At 42.6% G+C, this 13,889-nt stretch overlaps 1 long non-coding RNA gene across 1 annotated transcript; it reads left to right on the forward strand.

The window, feature by feature from the left end:
* The first annotated feature begins 9,049 nt into the window (after positions 1-9,049).
* LOC142783977 (uncharacterized) lies at positions 9,050-13,378 on the forward strand. Its single transcript, XR_012888545.1, has 2 exons — positions 9,050-9,193; positions 11,533-13,378. It is a non-coding gene; the product is annotated as an uncharacterized LOC142783977 (long non-coding RNA).
* Positions 13,379-13,889: the final 511 nt, after the last annotated feature.

Below are 13,889 nucleotides of genomic sequence, written 5' to 3' on the forward strand. Positions count from 1 at the left end.
ATTGTTTCAACACAAAACTCCTCAGAGCGTGGGCCCCTTCGCGACACCAGAATACCGCCGCGCGCGCCCATCCAGGCGGCCGTGCGTCGGTGAGCCGGCTCGCCATAACATCTCACAGACGTGGTCACGTGATGTACGTACGCGGCGCATGCAATGTCGCGCATGCGTGGCCCTTGCCAACCAACATGGACGCTTGTCACGGCGCAACATGGAGGAAGGAAAAAACTGCCGTTTTCCTGTTTTCCTTCGTCCATGCGGTCGAGGACTCGTTAAAAATGATGATGTTGAACGGGATTTGCGACACGAACGCGTGTATTCATTGTCCTATTCCGATCGGCTAACCTGTGGTCTCCTGAAGTCCGACAATACGCCATCAGAAGTTTGCGCAAAGTGTCGTTAACTTCACTCCTTGAAGGTGTCGTTACCTTCACGTTAACTTCACTGCAATGTATTAAAAAAGAACAAAACAGAAACACCATACGGAAAAAATTGCCCAATTGGAGCAACCCCGAGGGATGCACAGCGCGTTAGCACGGGCGCTTCCCAAGCTCATAGGGCGAAAAAGGACAGAGAAGCTGCCTTCGCTGGAACGGTTTGGTAAGAGTGCCGGCACACCAATTCCGAGTCGTATAGTCCCCGTTTCCAGAGCTATATCTACTTGCAACAATAGAAATCGAACATGAAACTGAAATATACTTGCATTTGCTTATTTACACGCTTAGGTACTTAGAATTAGTCGCTTGCCACTAATAAATGACTTCATTTGGTGCTGTCACTTGGAGATGAAGCCAGCGGTGCTTGTTGGACTGGGTATACTTATATTTGGCCAGACCACTTCGCAGCATGTGCAACTTCAGGAAATTCGGGAAGCACCATCTGGACAGTAAAGCGATCAGTGCCCTACGTTGTCGTTTCATATTGGCCCAATAGTGTGGAAGTGTTAGTGAAATTCAGCACTTTGCACGTTTTTTATTGATGGCACAGAATATATACTGTATTATCCCAAATGAGTGTTTCTGCCTTTTTTATGGGATTTCAAGTATGTGGCCGTTTCTCTCCTCTAACGATTCTCACTCTTTTATACTGTTTATGCGCCAACTAAAACAGTTAATGCATGTGTGTGTAGCTTATGAAGAACAATGCTGCACTACCCCTCCCCCCTCTCTTCTCCCCCATTTGGGGGAGAAGTGCAATTGTTTCCATGAATGAGCATAGTTGGAAATTGCTGCACAACCAGTCACTGTGTTCTTGCACTCATTAATATGTGGCCCTTAATCTCGTGACCTCCCATTCTATTTCTATTTGTTCTATTTCTATTCTATTTCTATTCTAGTTCAATTTTGTCTGTCGTACTTGACACTTTCATGCTTTGACGCTTCTTAATTAGGTTCTTCGTTTCCTGGGAAAGCTTGCCCGTGTCCTGTCTAACTACCCTGCCTCCAACTTCCACTGCACACTCCGTAATGATACTTGTTAGATTATCATTCATTGAATCTACGCTAAGGTTGGTTTCCTCACTAAGAGCCGAGTACCTGTTCTGCAGTGACATTCTGAACTCCTGTACTTTCCCTCTCAGTGATAGCTTATTGATTGGCTTCTTGCGTATCAGTTTCTGTCGTTCCTTCTTCAAGTCAAGGCGAATTCGAGACCGTACTATTCTATGGTCACTGCATCGTACCTTGCCAACCACTTCCACATCCTGCACGATTCCTGGGTGTGCAGTCATTATAAATCTATTTCGTTCTTATTTTCGCCATAAGGGCTCCTCCATGTCCACTTGCGGTTTTCTCGTTTTCGGTAGAAAGTATTCAAAATCCGCAAATTATTGCGTTCTGCGAATTCTACTAGTAGCTCTCCTCTGGCGTTTCTAGTGCCGATGCCATAATCTCCTACTTCCTGGTGCCTGCTTCTTCCCTACCTTTGCATTAAAGTCGCCCATCACTATGGTATACTGTGTTTTTACCTTACTCATTGCCGATTCCACGTCTTCATAGAAGCTTTCAACTGAAGCGTCATCATGGCTGGATGTAGGCGCGTAAGCCTGTACTACCTTCATCTTGTATCTTTTATTCAGTTTAATTACAATACCTACCACCCTTTCATTATTGCTATAGTATTTCTTTATGTTGTCAGCTATGTCTCTGTGAATTAGGAACCCCACTCCCAGTTCTCTTCTGTCTGCCAAGCCCCGATAGCAAAGGACGTGCCCATTCTGTAGCATAGTACAGACCTAATCTGTCCTCCTAACCTCACTGAGCCCTATTATATCCCATTTAACACCCTCTAGCTCCTCGAATAGCACAGCTAGACTTCCCTCACTAGATAAGGTTCTAGCGTTAAACGTTGCCAAGTTCAGGTTTCAAAGGCGGCCTGTAGTCCAGAGATTCTTAGCACCTTCTGCTGCGTTGCAGATCTGACCGCCGCCATGGTCGGTTGCTTCGCAGCTGGGAACTGAGGGCCGTGAGTTATTTGACGTATGCATGTGGGAGGTAGTGGCCAGATACTGCACCAGGGTGGCCAATCCTTCTCTGGTGAGGCAGTGCGTTCCCGGCGGTGGTTACCGGTGAGGCCGCACCCCAGGCCTCTTAATGCAGTTCCATCAACACGCGGATTTTTTTTCTGGTTGGGAACTGCGCGGCACCGGGATTTGAACCACGGACCTCTTGCATGCGAGGCGGATGCTCTAACCACTACGCCATTGCCGCACCCGGATTGTTATGTTCTAAATGTAGGTTTCAGCGGTGTATCAGTCAAGCTTGTGGTCATTTTTATAAATATGTTTTATTGAAATGAGATTTCTGCTTATTACCCCCTTAATTAAGGGTCTAGAGAGTACGGAGTTGGGCCTCCAATTAGCCTATGGGGTGCTGTTTATTAATATATTAAGCGGACAAAATTTAAATTTGTTTGTGAGGTGATGTTACCAAATGAATCTTTTTAGTGATTAGGCTTAATTTTGGTCACGAAATAGTTCCGGTACTATTACTCCTGTCCTGATAAAAACCTAAGCGGCGACAGGTCTACAATTAGGGCTGTTTACTGTATGAGTTAGAAGTTTCCCGGTAGGTTATTAGCAATGTTAAAAGCGATCGTAAGGAAAAAAAAACACACGTGGTTCAAGACTGATATGACGGGCGTACCTTTCTCCCGAGCAGTGAGCCACTCTCCTCCTCTGAGCGAGGGAAGACGCGGGCGCCACACGTTTATTAGAGGTTTTCGTTATATTCTTTCTAACTCTGTATCTTCCGGTTACCTTAAGCTATCAAAATTAATTTTACACGGAAAGAACCGGACTGTTGTGTTCTAAAAGAAGATATTAGCTATTTTTCGGTGGCGTTTGTAGCTCTTTTTGAAAATTTGTTTTATTGAAATGAGCTTTTTGCTGATTACCACCATAATTAAGGGCCTAGAGTGTACGGAATAGGGCCTCCTGGTAGCCTTTGGGGTGCCATTTATTATTATATTAAGCGGACAAAATTTAATTGTGTTTGCGAGGTGATATTACCAATTTAATCTTTTTAGTGATTAGGCTTAATTTTGATTGCAGAATAACTCTGGAACTATTAAACCTAGCCTGATCGAACTTCAGTAGCGTCATGTCTACCCTAAGGACTTTCAACTTTATAAGTAAGAAGTTTCCCGGTAGAATAATAACGAAGCTACAAGCGATCGTAAAGAACACGTGGTCCGACTGTTTTGTTTTCACAGATTCACACTGTTTTCCGCTCCTAAAATTTAAAATTCTCGTTTGTAATAGCAGTATTTGAAGTGGTTGAACTCCTTGTATATTCAAGAACAAATAGACACCACTCTGACCCTCCTAGAACCAAAATTGCAAAAGTTAGAGGCAGATATGTGCAGAGCTCACTTACACGTGCTGCTGACGTGGCCGCTCCCGTGGCGCTCCAATTCTAAGATTAATTCTAAGTAATTCCTAAGCTAAAATAGATTAAGCGAAAACGCAGTCATAGTATGCTGCAGAAAACAAATGATAAAAGCCTATTCAAAAGACTACTTAAATATTGTAACACAAACGCAGGAGTGAAGTTTATGATTTCTGCCAGCACAACCAATTTTAAACATGGGTGACGTTCTTCTAGGTCATTTCTAGGCAAATTTTGCCAAAATGAATACTCCTTTTCTAAAAATAACAAAAAACAAGTACTTTAAGCCACTCTGTACAAAACTACACTAATGATGACGAATGAATACTAGAGAAGTACAATCTGTATAACATGCAGTAGGATGAATGAAATTGACAAATGCGAAGTAACGTGTGATACATGAACTAATATCTGGGGTTTCACATCCCGAATTCCACGATGTTTGATAGAAAAGCATGCTGGCAATGCTGTCGCGCAAGATGTGGCAATCACGCGCTCACGTGAGAACCCAAGAGCAGGCATATGCGCCACGCCACAAGTTGACAAACAGCAGCACATCATAGCCTCCGAGATTACATGCATCACCCACTGAGGCCTTAATACACCTTCGTGTGCATTGACGTTTAAATTACACATGGCTTTCCGTAACATTTTCTTCCTTCCAACCGTTGCTCTACTCAGTTTACATGCACCTGCCACGTCATGCAAGCCATATCTTCACATGAGACATTCTAAGAAAGGTGCACTAGACAGAGACCGGACTCTGTCAAGGAGCCAGGCCCTAAGATGTCAACATGCACGACTGTTCGAGGCATGCACACATGTAAAATCTCCCGTTCGCACGGGAGGCTATCAGTCCTTCGCGATTGTGCGGGCACGATTGGAATTAGCAATCATCATCATCATCATCATCAGCCTGACTACGTCCACTGCAGGACAAAGGCCTCTCCCATGTTCCGCCAGTTAACCCGGTCCTGTGCTTGCTGCTTCCAATTTATACCCGCAAACTTCTTAATCTCATCTGCCCACCTAACTTTCTGTCTCCCCCTAACCCGCTTCCCTTCTCTGGGAATCCAGTCAGTTACCCTTAATGACCAGCGGTTATCCTGTCTACGCGCTACATGCCCTGCCCATGTCCATTTCTTCTTCTTGATTTCAGCTATGATATCCTTAACCCCCGTTTGTTCCCTAATCCACTCTGCTCTCTTCTTGTCTCTTAAGGTTACACCTACCATTTTTCTTTCCATTGCTCGCTGCGTCGTCCTCAATTTAAGCTGAACCCTCTTTGTAAGTCTCCAGGTTTCTGCTCCGTAGATAAGTACCGGCAAGATACAGCTGTTATATACCTTCCTCTTGAGGGATAGTGGCAATCTACCTGTCATAATTTGAGAGTGCTTGCCGAATGTACTCCACGCCATTCTTATTCTTCTAGTTACTTCAATCTCGTGGTTCGGCTCTGCGGTTATTACCTGCCCTAAGTAGACATACTCTTTTACAACTTCAAGTGCACTATTACCTATCTCGAAGCGCTGCTCTTTGCCGAGGTTGTTGTACATTACTTTCGTTTTCTGCAGATTAATTTTAAGACCCACTTTTCTGCTCTCCTTGTCTAACTCCGTAATCATGAGTTGCAATTCTTCCCCCGAGTTACTCAGCAATGCAATGTCATCGGCGAAGCGCAGGTTACTAAGGTATTCTCCATTGACTCTTATCCCTAACTGTTCCCATTCTAGGCTTCTGAAAACCTTCTGTAAGCACGCGGTAAACAGCATTGGGGAAATTGTGTCCCCCTGCCTTACACCCTTCTTGATTGGTATTCTGTTGCTTTCTCTATGAAGCACTATGGTAGCAGTTGATCCCCTGTAGATTTCTTCCAGAATGTTTATATATACTTCATCTACGCCCTGATTCCGCAGTCTTTGCATGACGGCTGATATTTCTACTGAATCAAACGCCTTCTCGTAATCTATGAAGGCTATGTATAGTGGTTGGTTATACTCTGAGCATTTCTCTATTACCTGATTGATAGTATGAATGTGGTCAATTGTTGAGTAGCCTGTTCGAAATCCTGCTTGTTCCTTTGGAATTAGCAATGTATTGCAGTAAATCTGATGGCTGGACAAGTTTGTGTGTATCCACATACTTCCCCAAGACCACTGCCACTCTTACGACATTCTGCAAAATTTTGAAGGCTCTAAAGTGACGAACAAATTTTTTCTCCACAAGATTCAAGCAATTAACTGTTGGCAATGCAAAAAATGGGTAAATCCGAGCTGTATTCACAATAACGCATTTTTTCTAGGCCCCACAATATAGCCAACTCTATTTCTAAGGCACTTGAAAAAGTTAAAAGTAAAATTACAACAAATATTATTTAGTGCACATAGTGAAATAAATCAGCAAAAAGATGAATTCAAAACAAAAAGGTGTGTAAGCTATTCAAGTGGTAAATTAAAAGTGAATCAGATGTGAACACTTCACCTACAAAGCTTTAACAATGACAACCAATGGTCATATAAAAGGGTGGGAAAGAGAACACTTCGGTTAACTACAATTGTCATAAAAAATTATGGTTGTCTTGTTAACACGATAGCATTTTGCAAATGCAATAGTCAGCATTGAATGAATGAATGCTCTGTAAGCTCTTTCTGCATTCCTTTTTCCGACAGAATTATCTATCACAGGGGTATAACAGCGAAAACAAAATTTGGTGCAATGTTTGGAGCAGCAAAATTTTAATTTTGGAACACTAAAATCCAAATTTGAAGCAGGTTATGGGAAAAAACTAAATTATTATCTTTAAAGATCAAATTTAGAGCAGTGTAAGAAAGAATGCTGACATTTACAAACAAAATTTATGTACAACACATTCAGCCCACCTAAATAGAGCAGAGTAAACATGAGAACTGTTATTTCAAAAAAAGTATTCTGAATTACCTCACTGAGCAAACAATGATGAAGTTCACGTTAGTATGTGCCACACCTGCTGAATCGTTTGATAGACTCTGCGAACGCAATTGTGGCTCTGCCAAGCTGGCGACCTTGAAATTCGGGAGATTTGTAAAACCAAAAGTAGGGGTGGTAAAAAAAAACAAAAAAATATGTCATTGGCTGCTCCAAATTATTGCCAGTGCCTTTTTTAGACATCACCAATCATGCTAGTACTCAAATATGGGGCACATACACACATCGGTATTGAATAAAATGTGCTGTGTCCATGACTAGCGCCAACAGCCCCTTCCAAATCATGTACACTTTTCAGCGGGGCACTGGTGTACTGCAGCAGAGGTGCCTTATAAACCATCCTGCGCTGGTTAGAGCAAGGCCAAGCATATGTCGAAATGCTACCCCCCCCCCCCCCACCACTCGCCTCATTGTTTTATCTTTCATGATGGGGACAACTCGGTTCGCTTGCAAGGTGCATTCAAGGAGATAAAGTAACAACGATGCGCGCCTGTTGGCCCGGCGCCGGGTATCTATCACCGCAACGATGCAACTTCAAGCCAGAAAATTGTGTGAAGTGCCACTGCTATGAAAACCAACACAGTGGTTGGCAACAACGACGTTTGCAGCTTGTCGACCTCGTTCGCATGCAAAAAACGTGGCATACGTTCCTAACGTGCCATAACCGCGTTCGCCAACTAGGAAATTCATATTTTCTGTGTAGCGCTGGTGGCTACAGCAATGCATTTTCATTTCTTTTTCTCGTGAAGTTCAGTCATCCCGCCATTAGGTATCTGCTGTGGTCAGCGGACCGATGGGCGTTGTGCATTCTACATCTACCAAGCTTTTCCTGTTGATAGTACTTTCATGGATTTTTCATGGCACTAGAGCAACCTCTTTTCTCCGCTTGCAAGCTATATAGGTGACAGTTCATTGCTTTGCTGCTCTGTTTACCTAATACCTACTTAACCAGCGCACCTGAAACGGTGTTTTTGGTGTACTTGCATCATTGAGTATTTAATAGTTTATTAGTCGTGGAGCTTGTTTCGGTGTTTTGGCTTTTACTTTTTGGCAACCTAACTGCTGTATTCAGAGCAATCAGTAGATACCAATATTGACTCAACTAAGCTTTGGTTCAGAAAGAAAAGCTGAACAGTTGCCGAGGTGCGTGTTCTGCGCCACCGCATTTTAGGTTACCAGAAATAGATTCTAGGCCGGATAATATGTGGCTCTTTGCTAGTTTTATTTCTTGCTCTTTCTTAGAGCTCTTTTCATTGTCCTAAAATTTATCTTACGTTGCTTACAGCTATGCCACCATGTGAACAACCCCGCACTGAGTGGATTCGATCTTTAGAGCAGCAGTTGCACTTTTGAAGGAGGCAAAAATGCTGGAGGCCTTAGTGCTTTTAAATCATCATTCACATTCAAAACCCCTTTACTCTTGTTAAATCAAGGGAAGAAAGAGGTAATTCTAGGTTGTATAAATAATTCAAATAGGAAAAGTGAGCTGCATAGTAGGTTGATATTCATGTTAAAAAGGCCGGGCATGCCAACATGGACTCGAGAGAGCATTCAAGACACCACAAACACCAACTGAAAAAGTTGATATTAGGCTAGAAACGAAACAAGGCAAGTGAAGATATTGATGAAGACGGCATGCCTGTTGGTTTATGTGAGAGATAACTGCACAGCACTTGATTTCTTCGTTGAGTATGGTTAGCTCACACATGCACTGCCACATGCCTCTATGCCAAGCCTCAACCACTAGATGCATTTCTCCAGTTTTATGCTTGGGCGAAACTGCGTGATTGGAATTTTTGCATGCATTTACGTCGTGGTACAAAGATAGGTGTAATAATGGGTTTCTGGTTAACGGTCTTATATGTTCCGTTAGTCTGCCTTCTCATTGTTTGTTGGCATTTGAAGTGTCCTGAATAACCTGCGGCCATGTTAGCATTCCCAGTGTTTTCAACATGGACACATATATGCGTAAGGAAAATAGGTTATTGAGTGAGTATTAAGAAGTTAAGTTTATGTCTAGTGTAAAATGTTGTTTCTGGTTTCTTCTGCTAGACTTCTTGTTTAACAATGACTGGGTATTATTTTGGAGCGTGCTGATGGGGTATCAGTAATACATACATAAAGCAGCAGCTGTTAGCGTGCTTTCGAGACTGCTGCCTCATGAGGCCGAGAAAGTCAAGTTATGTTACATGGGGCATGCTAGAAATAGTGAATTGTTTCTAGGGTTTTTTTTGTTTTTCGGCAGACATCCTACAAAAACCGACCCAAAGTCGAACAGAAAGCAATACAGATGGACACACAGAAGCCATTGGGCGGCCTCAGAAACTGTGACTGAGAATTAACCTGTAAGTGTTTGCGATTCATGGTCTTCTCATGTTAGTCTGTGAAGTGGTTTCTTTACTATTTGTAATATTTTCCAAAACTTGTGCTTTGATACCTCATTGTGGCAGGAAGCTGTTCTAGCACTACTTTTGGCGAAAAACGTTCAGATACAGCAGAAGCATTTGAAACCATGTGCTCAGAAATTGAGTTATGGGAGAAAAATAGCTGACATGATTTTTGCTTCATGCTTTTACAACAGTCCTTGTTATTTTTGTCAGCAAATTTTCACGGCTATGGTATCGAAGTAATTTTTGTTTAAATTTATGGTAATGTTGGTCGTGAGGAACCATGGCAAAATGGTACTCGCCCATGACCCGCAGGTCGCGGGATTGAGTCCCAGCTGTGGCGGCTAGATTTTTGATGGAGGCGGAAATTTTGTAGGCCCGTGTGCTAAGCTTTGGGTGCATGTTAAAGAATCCCAGGTGGTCGAAATTTCTGGAGCTCATCACCACGGCGTCTCTCATAATCATACGGTGGTTTTGGGACGTTAAACACTACGTATCAATCAAATCAAACATGGCAAAATGCAGTGTTTTTCGTATATTTTTTACAAGAGTGATTTTTTCTTGTAGAATAAAATTACATTGTAATTACATTGCAAATACTTCTGACTCTAAAAATTGAAGACGCTTTCACACATTTTTGCCCTGGGTTCTTTGGCTGATAAGACAGTCATTAAAGCATAAACATAAAGTGTGAGCATTTATTTGAGATGAAAGGCTTACTGTCCAGATCTTAAAGTTGTATCAAACACTACATGACAGTTGACTTATTATGGCAGAAGTTCAGATAATGATGCGGGGAGCTTGATTGAGGGTCAAATCAGTAGAAAAAGTTTGTTTTTGGAGCCAATCAAGATTTTTGTGATTAGGTTGTTTTAAATGTTCGAACAACAATCATTTGTCTATGTCGTGGCAGTAACCTTGATACGGTTTGCTGTTCTGGTAAATGGATGTCCTCTTGTCGAATCTCGCTCCGCCGCGGTGGTATAGTGGCTAAGGTACTCGGCTGCTGACCCGCAGGTCGCAGGATCGAATCCCGGCTGCGGCGGCTGCATGTGCGATGGAGGCGGAAATGTTGTAGGCCCGTGTGCTCAGATTTGGGTGCACGTTAAAGAACCCCAGGTGGTCGAAATTTCTGGAGCCCTCCACTACGGCGTCTCTCATAATCGTATGGTGGTTTTGGGACGTTAAACCCTACATATCAATCAATCTTGTCGAATCACTTATTTTAGCATCATAGACATTGTGTTATAAAACAGTTGCGCAGCCAGACCCCTGCTAAATGCCTTGTTCTCTGCAGCTTAAGTTCTGCACCCAGTATCATTACAATAAACGTATTTGTTAAAGTTGAGGATTTGTAATGAATGTTTAGAGATGTATACTTGATGAAAAAAAAATGTTGAACGAAAGTAAGAGCTTGTTATTCGACAACAGAACTTTTCTTTACCGAGGCGGAAAACTGTCAAGGTTGCTGCCACAACTTAGGCAAAGTGTTTTTTTCAAACATTGGCTCGAACAACACACTTAGTTTAGCGATATGACACACATTCAAGCCCCCATCTTCATGTTAGCCACTGCCGTAATAAGATGTACAACTGTAATGTAGTGTTTATTGAAGTTTTCAAAAGTTACACATGCAAGCCTTGCTCCCAGTTTATTGCTCACCATTTGTTTTGTTGCGTTACTCATTGTCTTCATCAGGCTAATACCTCCACAGTGGTGTTATGAATAAGGCGACCTGTACCCATCCAGATTTCTGTCACGCGAGTGACAGAGTGCTGGATGGGTTGAGGCTACGGAAACGACAACGAAGTCCTGATCCTCTTCTCTCACATTTTCTGCTTCTCGCTCCAAAGGCGCCGTTACAATATGTTCCCTGCCTCACTTAGGCCTTTGCAGTGGTCTACAATATGATTTTTCGTGTTTAAGATTTCATAATATAATGCAAAATTTTTTTGTTCACCCCCACATAGCTCTTTATGGTGTTAGTATTTACAGAAATTGTCACGGCCACACCACAGCACTAATTAAACGAAATTTGTTATGCTTGTCGATGAATTCGTTTGCAGTTAGAATATAGTGTGTTTAACCTTGAGTTCTGATCGACTATAACAATAGGTCTTCGTAGCATCCTGCTGCTTGTTCTGCATGTAATCAGTTCTTGTCCAGAAATACCATCTGCTTTTGTGATTCATGAAATAGTGGTTTGAACAAAGGTGGTGTGAACCAGTTCTCTTTTGTGGTTTAAACCGTGAACATTGCTGCTGCTACAATAGTTCTTTTTTGTACTTGCTTTTCAGACATACGGAGAGGGGCCAAGTGGAGCTGTTCATGGTCCATGCACAGTTTCACAAGCGAGCTTTCAGCACTTTTGACAATTATGTTTCTGAATACATCTGCCAAAGCTGTGTTCAAATAAGCGTGTAGTAGTGCATTTCACAGTTAATCTGGCATGCTGCAGCAGATATGACTCACACATCTGCAAGTTAACGCAGCACAGCGCATACACACAAACTACCCCCACATACACTCTGGATTTGTGGCTTAACTGTAAATTGCTTACTCTGACCTTGCACAACAATTAATAACAAAATGACATGAGAGCTTTGGTATCTATGCTGGTAGCGTTCTCAGTATATGCTGGCAAAAAGTGCACAAAGGTCAACCAGTCCACTGGCCACATATATTCTTGTAAACATTTATAGTTAGATGGCCGGGGATGTTGGAAGCTGATACAGGGTAACAAATGCCCGTGTCTCCAGAAGTTTTATGTTTTCTCACCTTCGTGCACGAGTTGGCAGAGTCAAATTGTTCTGGCTGCAGCTATGTTTTGTCACCCAGCAGCGTTCAACAAGCTTTGTGTCTGAACGCGTTGCATGGAAAACTTAAGCAAAATCCTCTTTACGTTCTTTAAGTTTCGGTGACCATTCTTCATTTGTTTTTGCTATAGAAGTCGCGTCCCAATTTTTACATTATTCCTTACCGAGGACCTCACTCAAATCTTCAGTGCTTTTCAGCATACCTTGGGATATACGTTCCCGGACCGCACACCTGCGCATTATCGGAGGAAGGTCTTCTACAAAGTGCACTGGGATATCGCGACGCCACTCCTATCGGCAAAATATGCAGAAAGAGTTCAGAGGTTGAAAGACTGCAAAGGGGGGATGCTGCTATTGCCATCAGTGCAGCTTGTTCCAAGACTGAATTTAACTGCTCAACAACAAGGCATAGCCTCTATATAAACAGTGCTTGGAAGTATCTTGGAGACAGATCGGAGGGGGGGGACTTGGAATATTGGTTTATTTGTTGTCAAGCATTTAATTTCAAGAACAACATGTTCACGACGATGTATGTTGTACAAAGAACTGGTGAACTTTCACTGACTTTTTGCCAACACATGCTGCAACTGCCATCTGCATAGGCGGGAACATTTCTATGCAACTTTAATAATTTCAAGTCCAAGTAAACTTTTCACCCTCATTAGTTCACACGTTTGGAACATCTTTGGATGTACAGATTGGCTCAACGAAAAAATCTGCAAAATGGGAAAAGGAACTATGTCATGTGAACTCCGCACGGGTAAACTTTTGGCCTTGTTGGTGTAACATTTTCATAAAGTTCAGCATAGCACTTCTAATCACAAGTATGGAACAGGCCTGTGTATGTTCGGCCTGTCCAATCTTCGTCATTTCAGTGCCGCTATTAGCTCTACAAACAGGTCATGTGCACTTTGTGCCTTTGTTTGCTGCACACTTCATTCTTGTGTCCTTGGTGTTGAGTTCAGTTCAACTGGACTCATGTTCGATTTGGTGTTGCGTATATAACAAGCAGGCACTTCAGGGAGCTAGCCATGAATGACTGCATTCATTCCACAAAATTATGTTATCTGTGCAAAACATATAGTACGTTGTAATAATATATGAACCCTGTGTTCACTTGCAGATGAATGTGTGCCAAGAAACTAAATTACCAGCGTTTCCAGCCAACAAAACTTTCCGTCAAACAACACACATAGCTCACATTCACAGGCACGCAGAACATAAATGAAATCCTTCATTGCTATATATTGCAAGGAGGCTGCATGGCACAGCTGTGGTGCGGCATACTGTTGTGAGGAACAATAAAGCAGACTGTTGTGCAGAACAATACAGCAGACTTTTGGGTGGAACAATACATTTTCTGTATTAGTTGCAATAACGTATAGAATGTGTAAGAACACCTTGTTCAAAGGAAATTGTATTTTGATCACGAAATAAGATCTGTCGCCTTAATAGAGTGATGGGTTGTTATGTGGTAACTGTGCTGAAGCATATATTCTGTGAAGAGACTACGTCTTAAGGAGATAGTTGAGTTCCTGCTCACGGAATTGATCGGCACAGCTATACCTTCAGTATTCCCCGTGAAGGAGGGTCCTCATTTTTTACAGTGTGGTTAGGTCCTCGGATTCGAAATGTAGGTCGGAAATGTATGCCTTAATAGTCACCAGGAAGGCTTTTCGTGGAATAGCAGCCGTTTAGGTCCTGAGAACTGCAGGGAAATTTCGGAGGCATCAGAGGTGCCACCGATCGCAAGTGTGATCCTCGGAGGCATAGCCACTTCGACAGCCCGGCACACTGCAGCTCGGCATGTTTAATAAGTTAGACTGCTAAGTTATTGA

The sequence above is a fragment of the Rhipicephalus microplus genome, unplaced genomic scaffold, assembly GCF_043290135.1.
Source record: "Rhipicephalus microplus isolate Deutch F79 unplaced genomic scaffold, USDA_Rmic scaffold_13, whole genome shotgun sequence".
Taxonomy (NCBI): domain Eukaryota; kingdom Metazoa; phylum Arthropoda; class Arachnida; order Ixodida; family Ixodidae; genus Rhipicephalus; species Rhipicephalus microplus.